Genomic DNA, 7,687 nt, shown 5'->3' on the forward strand with positions numbered 1-7,687 from the left:
AATTCATGATAATTAATCAATTACAAATCAAAAACACATAAGAACATGCTACTGCCCTAAAACCTAAATCACGAAATCATCATATATTCAAGAAGTTACAAATCAAAACATAGAACAATCAAAGATCACAAAGAAATCCGAAAACCATGTTTGATAAATAAAACCAAAATCGAAAAGTATATTACAATAGAGTTCGAAACTATACAGAAAATAATACAAGAAGCCATGAGAAAATCACACTTTTACAACCTTGAAAGGTTCGGCAACTGTGGGGAAAATCGGTGGAAGGATGGAATGATTCTTATGGTTTGTGGTGGATGAATCGGCTAAGTAATTTTCTGTATAGGGTTTGGTAGAGTTTCGGCTATGTAATTGCAAGAGTAGAGATGATGTTTTTCTGCTCTTGAAGTCGTGCTTTATATAGAGGAAAAACCCTAGAGAAGTCGGCCACAAAGCCTAAACCAAGTTGGTTTAGGATTCCTAGTTCTTCTCAATTTCGGCAGAATGACCTCCGTCTGATGATTACTTCATAACTCCCTCTAGAAAATAGATATTGAGGTGATTCCAATTGATTCGGAAACTAGACTCCCGTAGCTCTCTATCCATATCTGGCACGTTTTCTGATTCATTGTGAGCTGTCCTGGAGAGTCCGTTGAAGTTGACAGACGTGCACAAGAATTCTCCCGATTTAATCTGGATTTGCAAGGCTTGGATATTCTTGAAATTCTGCCGAATTTATATCTTCTTCTCCATATTGGACTTGGTTTGGACCTCTCATTCATGGACAAGGCTTCGTGGATCAGCTGCTTTGCTTCCCTAGGTCCATCAGGAACACTCCTCTCGGCACTCTTCTACATGTCACCTAAGTATCAGAGAAGTTAAATCAATCTGTGATAATTTTCTACATCATTCCTCTATGTTTAACACGTTTTACACATAACTCTACCAAAAACTTTTGACTCTACATTATGACTCTATTCTACGACAATAAGAGATAATCAAAGTACAAATGGAGGTAATAACACATTAAGAATGTCGCATTTTATGCTTCTATCACTTGTGTGAAAATTTTACTTAATTATGTTAATAAGACAACATTTATGTGTTGACTGATATTGAATTTTATTGAATTGACAACTTGTGTGAAAAATTTTAGTTAATTATGTTAATAAGACAACATTTAAGTGTTGTCTGATATTGAATTTTTATAGATTGACAACTTGTGTGAAAATTTTAGTTAATTATGTTAATTCGACAACATTTATGTGTTGGCTGATATTGAATTTTTATTGAATTGACAACTTGTGTGAAAATTTTACTTAATTATGTTAATACGACAACATTTATGTGTTGGCTGATATTGAATTTTTATGAATTGACAACTTGTGTGAAAAGTTTACTTAATTATGTTAATAAGACAACATTTATGTGTTAGCTGATACTGAAATTTAGTAATTTCTGACTTTGGAGGTAAACCCTAGCCTTTTAACTTATTAGGTGGATTCCTCCAAACCATTTGATTTTGCATACAAATTTTTTTGTTAATAAGACAACATTTATGTGTTGGCTGATACTGAAATAGTATAATTTCTGAATTTGGAGGTAAACGAAACTCTAGCCTTAATTTTAACTTAGGTGGATTCTCTCCAAACCATTTCATTTTGCAGAAAATTTTTTTTTTGTTAATAGGACAACATTTATGTGTTGTCTTATAGTTACTTTTTAGTTTCTGAAATACCTTTGGAGGGAATATCCTCAACAATTGAGTTTGGTTCCCCCCCCCCAACATGTGATTTTGTAGCTAGACAAATTAATATGTTAGTGTGTTAGGGTGACATCTATGTATAAGGAAAAGAGGCGCAATTCTTGAAAAAAAAAAAGCGCAAAATTTTTTGAAATTTGAATACCAAATTTTTAAATCTTGGCTGTTGGTTTGGGTATTAAAAGAAAGGAGGGGGCTGACTTCAGTCAAAAGCCATTACGGGCGTTGACCCGTTCTTCTCTCCCTCTCCTCTCGACACCGCCTGCGTCAGTGGCGTCCTCCGCCTGACGCCGCCGTCTCCGGCCACCGCACACCGCGAGACCACCATCAAAACGTCAGACTTCCTCTTCTCTACCTAACCCGACCCTTAAATCGTTTGTAGAGCCATAGATGAGAGAGATCGGTAGAGGAGGAACCCGGTTGTCTTCTCGGAATTCCGGCGTTTCCGGTCACCGTCTGGTTGGTCGATGGTAAGGTCTTTCTCCTTCTCAATTCCCTCTTCCTTTCTGTGCTGTTGTTTCTCTAACTTGTGCCCTAATCGGAGATATCCCCAATTCTGTTTTTCCGGGTTTTTTCGGTGAGTCTCCGACGAGGTTTCCCGGCGTCGTTCTTCCCCTTCTCGAATTCGTCTCATCTTTCTGAATACCAAACCAACACCGGAGATGCTATGAGGGCTGCTGTTATTGTGTTGGGAGTAAACCCGAACCTAAAATCCGAAGAGTGTGTAGAACTTAGGTGAAGCCTAGTCGCGCCTTGGAGGGATTTAAGAGCAGCAGTCGTGGTTTGGGATTAGAACAGAGGCTCAAATTCCTAATCAGGGACTCTGGTCGATCTTCAAAATTCGTTTTCAAAAGGTAAAACATTCGTCTTTGTGATTGCTGCTTGGTTTGTGATATTTGGGGTGTTGTTATGAAGACTGACTTGATCGTTATGTTGCATGCATTGGAAAATCGGGCAAGCAGAAGTTTCAGGTTTAGTTTTTGAGTGGATTTGGAGGTAAGGATTACAATTTGAATTGATGTGTTGTTACTGTGTTGTGGTTTTTGAATTGAGTTGTGGCTGATTTCATTGTCTTTGGTGCTATATGTCGATAACTTGGTATTTAGAAGAATACAGGGAGGTCATGGCAAATTTCCGGCAATTGGCTTGTAAAAAAAGGGCTTGTTGTTTGGTCAATATTAAGGGCAGCAGATCTAGCCTCAGAGAGGAAACATGAAGAGATTAGATTTATGTCTTTTCTTATGTTGTAATTTATTTGAAACTGTATACAAATTGTACAATTTTATATACTAATTGTACAGTACATTCGATTTAAATCAAAAGAAGGCATCACTTGTATGTAGCTCAAGCTCATTCATACGATAGACAAATGTCGCCTGAAAATGTCGAAAGCCTAAAAGATATCACGTAGTGAAAGCTTAAAGCATATCAAACGACAGATACCTATTGTCTTAAAGAGACCAAATGAAAAAACAAAAAATATACGTTGCCTGAAGATCATTCACCTAATGCAAATGTGTCGTCATACTACGTCTAGACCAGAAACAACATCAATAGTGTGTCGTGTGGGTTCATCCAGCGACACATAAATGTAGCGTGGAAAAGTTTAAATTCTAATTCATCAAGTATATGTCGCCTGTAGCATTTTCAGATGATGTTTAAATGTCGTCTTTAAACAAATTAATCTACACCTATATGTTGTTGTAAGGAGTATTTCTCTCTCACAGTTATAAGGCGACACAAAGAGCTGTGTCGCCTCACGGCAAAAAAAGATACGTCGCCTTCTAGCATGTTGTTGTTTAAACTATCAAGCGACATATATACCTTGCCGTCTTATCTCAATTCAGGCAACACAAAATGAAAAAAGTCTTTTGTCGCCTGAGGTTCTTATAGGTGACACAACATTTGTGTCGTCGGAGAACCTCATCAACGACATGTTAGGCGACACCTACGATTTATATCAGGCGACACAACATTTGTGTCGTCTGATACAAGAAATGGCATAGTGATACGTGGCTCGGTGAGCGTCGGCAAGGCTCACAGAGGGTGATCATTGATCGTTGGCGATGAAAATGTGGTTTGGTGAGCGTTGCCAATGCTCACAAAGGGTAACCTCTGACCGTTGACAATGAAACATGTGTCTCGGTGAGCGTCGTCAAGGCTCACGGAGAAGCAAATGTTGTCGGCAAAGAGACATCTGGTTAAAGGAACATCAGTGAAGCTCAAGGAGGAGAAATCATGACGAGCCAGCTCAGACGAGAGGCGGTGTCGTCATTTTGAATGTCCTCGACATCTTCAAGGTTGATGATTGTTCCATTCTTGAAACTCTTGAAAAACGTCATGGAGAATAGTGTACGTCTATACGCAAAGTCTAAACACTTCGAGCGATTTATCCCACGTTTAAGAGATGGAACAAATCAAGCGGTTATGTGTTTACATTCTTCAATTGACGTCAAGGTATGTAAAGTCTAAACACTTTGAGCGATTAATCCCACGTCAAAGAGGTGGAACAAATCAAGCGGTTAGGTATTCGCGTTCTTCAATTGCCGTCAAGGTACGCAAAGCCTAAACACTTTGAGCGATTTATCTCACGTCAAAGCGATGAAACAAATCAAGCGGTTAGGTATTTGCGTTCTTTAATTGCCGTTTAGATACGCAAAGCATTAACACTTTGAGTGATTTATTTCAATGGAAAAATCAAGCACTTAGGTGTTCACGTATTTCAATGCCATCAATGTCCTAAAAAAAAAATTAAAAAAAATAAAAGGGAACGAATCAAAGTGAAAAGTCTACTGAGTCTGCAATTGAAAACAGAGAAGCAACTCAAGTCTCTAAATATCAAGGTCAATTGAAGATACCCACGTGAAGACCACTCTCCTTGAAAATCAAAGGTTAGTAGCTGCTATCCAAAAGCCTGTGAGCATGGCAGAGATTTGATACAAATATATTCAAACTAAATCAAAGACCATACCTTGCGTCGGCCTCTTGAAAGAATTCTATGCGTCTGCAATTTGAAAGTTATCACCTCTAGTGCTTGCGCCCTGGGGGACAAAAACCAAGAAGGTCAAAATGGTGAGTAGGCTAAACAAGCTTGGGGTGGTGAGCAGCAAAATCAAATCAGTAACAAGAAAGAGACGGCTGGAAATTTTGCAGACGGCAGAAACTACCTTGAGGACGGCAGCGGCGAAAGATATTGGAGTGTATTATGCTTCAAACGGGGAACCCTAAATTTATATTGAAGTCCTAGGGGTTGCTACACAAGTAACTGCCTAGTCAAGACTACAAAATTATGGAGGGAATCAAAGATTTCCCGCTGGCTCCAAGTTATTTGACATCCTAAAATCATAGATCGGGGAAATCTTGCAAGCAATCAATCAAATCGAGAAAGGAATATATCTAATATTTCTTACCATATACATTCGGCTAAAAAATCCTTACCGAATTAAACAAATTTGAGGAATCTCTACAAAATTAGGGATCCCGCAAAGTTAAGGAATCCCTTCAAATATAGGGGACCCTTCAAATTTAAAAGTCCTAAAATTCGGGAATTCCTACAAATTTAAAAGAATGTCCACAAACATTGGAGCCCAAGAAGTTGGTCTACAATCATCCACATCAAAAGCATGGACTTCAAGCTGCACCTTTGACACGTGACGACGACATGACTACGATGCACCTTGAAATGAGGGCATTTGTAGACGCATAAAATTTAACAAGAATAATGATCATTAAATTATTCGGATGACACATGGGCCCGACAAATTGCATACGTGGCTCGTGAGTTGACAAAGTTGAAAAGTCGTCAGAAATGACACGTGGCGACGTGTGAATGGTCGGTCGACAACAAAACCTTAAATCCCGACTAAAATCAAATAATAAATGTCAATCGATAATCAGATATCAATCAAATTAACTCGATTATCGAAAAGGAAGTCGGACATTTAATCAAATTAGTGAAATACCTTATTGGTCATAATTAAATCAATCAATTAAGACTGATTTATTTAATTATGGTACATTGAATAATTGAATCAATCAACAAAAGTTATTGATTTAATTATATCATTAAAGAAATACAATTAAAAGGGTGACTTCAATGCATTTCATATACGGAGGAGCATCGACACTATAAATACCCCCTCTCATATCAAGAGGACTTTCGACAAGAGAAAAAAAATTACTCCCGAAAGCTCAAAAGTCTCTTATACCCTTGAAGAATCATCAAGCTGCCAAATAGTCGATTCTTCATCAACCTCAAGCCTAGAAGTTGTCAAATCCCGAAGAGTCACCAAGCTGCCAAATAACCGACATCTTCACCAACTACAAGACGAAGAGCAACCACCACGTGGAACTGCTCGTGGCCCAAACCCGATCAACATCAAGCCTCTACGGCCCTTGATCAACCTTTGTTTTCAAGCCCTTCAACAAATCAAAACTTCTACCAAGTTCTTCAACAAGCTTATGGAGAATCAACAAACACCAAACACACGTGCCGATTCATCCGCTATCAAGCCGAATAATGTTCACCACGTGACACCTCTCGTGGCCCAAATTCGACCAAGATCAAGCCTCTACGGCCCTTGGCCAACTTTCTTCTACAAATCGTCAACACGATAAGAAGTTCAAATTACAATAGTTCAATTCAAGATCAAGTGCTTGTCACCCTTCGATCAAATCAACGTCGGAGATCGAATCAGATGACATTCTTGTTAAAAGAATACCCACAGAGATTGTAACCCGTAAATTCATCGATACAAATATATTATTTTGTACACGTGTCTTTCTGTTATTCGTTGCAGATTATTTTGTGTTTACAGTTCAATTTAAGCATGATAGTGATGAAAAGGAAAAGAGAAAGAAAATGCTAGAAATATATATTTTTTAATTATAAAAGAAAGACAAAAAAATTTTCTCTTAATAAAAAAACAAAATAATTTAGAGCCATTGAATTTGGAAGGATAAGATTGTATTTTTTCTTAAGAACGACATGACATAATCTTTTTAATTGGTGATGTGTTTAGGTGACATAGCATGCCACTTAAGATTAAAGTCATAAATCTTAAGCCTTATTAAGGCTAAAAATCATTTTCCTAAGGGAGTACTAACGTGTTAATTAAAGGCTTACAAACCGGCCGGGTTTCTAATATGTATTGGTAAAGGATTGGGATTCAGTTATATACATGATTTAGGATTGTTTAAATCGTTTCAAAATAATAAGCAGATATAGGGTTTAGGGTTTAGTATTAGGGTTTCTAATATGCCACCAATATCTTGTATGACATGCAGCTGTAACCTTTCCATTATTCTCTAGTATGTAATCGACAAGCATGCATGCATTCACTACGTACTTGAGGTGTTTATTGCGCAAGAAATAGCAATTAAGAGTGAATGATATCATTAGAGGCTTTAATCGTCAATAATAATGTGTGTATATATTCTGAACTAGTAGCCTTCCTCTTTCCAGTTGACGATACAACCGCTTCCGGCAACCAAATCATCTTGTACAGTCCATCATTTCTTGTCGCAACGCCTGCCGCCGCGTGCAGTGGCCGCACCAAGTTGCAAACAGACGTAACCATAATCCGTGTCGAGATCAGGAGCGGCACCAACCATGACTAGCTGCCATTTGAAGCCGCAAATTAGCTTCCGGAGATAGCATCGATTGTGGCCATGTATATGTATATTGAATGAGTGAAGAAAACTATTGGAAGTTGAAGCATGATTTGTACTCTGAAAGTATGGCTGGGGTTCTGGCTATTATTCTTAGGATTTCCAGCTGTTCCTATTACTGTACACTTTATCTTTTACTTTGTACTTTACTTGTATAGCTTCTCTTTATAGCTTATTCTTATGTCCTTGTTGTCTGCTTCAAGAGAGGGTTTGGGTGTAAGAGTCTGTAAAGGAAAAGGAGATCTGTTTTCATCT

General features: G+C 38.0%; 1 non-coding gene across 1 annotated transcript; it reads right to left on the reverse strand.

Annotated features, from left to right (window-relative positions):
- Positions 1-54: 54 nt before the first annotated feature.
- On the reverse strand, positions 55-5,187 carry LOC101294230. The gene is made up of 3 exons (XR_185429.1): positions 4,930-5,187; positions 4,734-4,803; positions 55-862 (listed from the first exon to the last, which is right to left on the reverse strand). It is a non-coding gene; the product is annotated as an uncharacterized LOC101294230 (transcript).
- Between the last annotated feature and the right edge of the window lie 2,500 nt (positions 5,188-7,687).

This window comes from Fragaria vesca, unplaced genomic scaffold, assembly GCF_000184155.1.
Source record: "Fragaria vesca subsp. vesca unplaced genomic scaffold, FraVesHawaii_1.0 scf0511849, whole genome shotgun sequence".
NCBI classification, from domain to species: domain Eukaryota; kingdom Viridiplantae; phylum Streptophyta; class Magnoliopsida; order Rosales; family Rosaceae; genus Fragaria; species Fragaria vesca.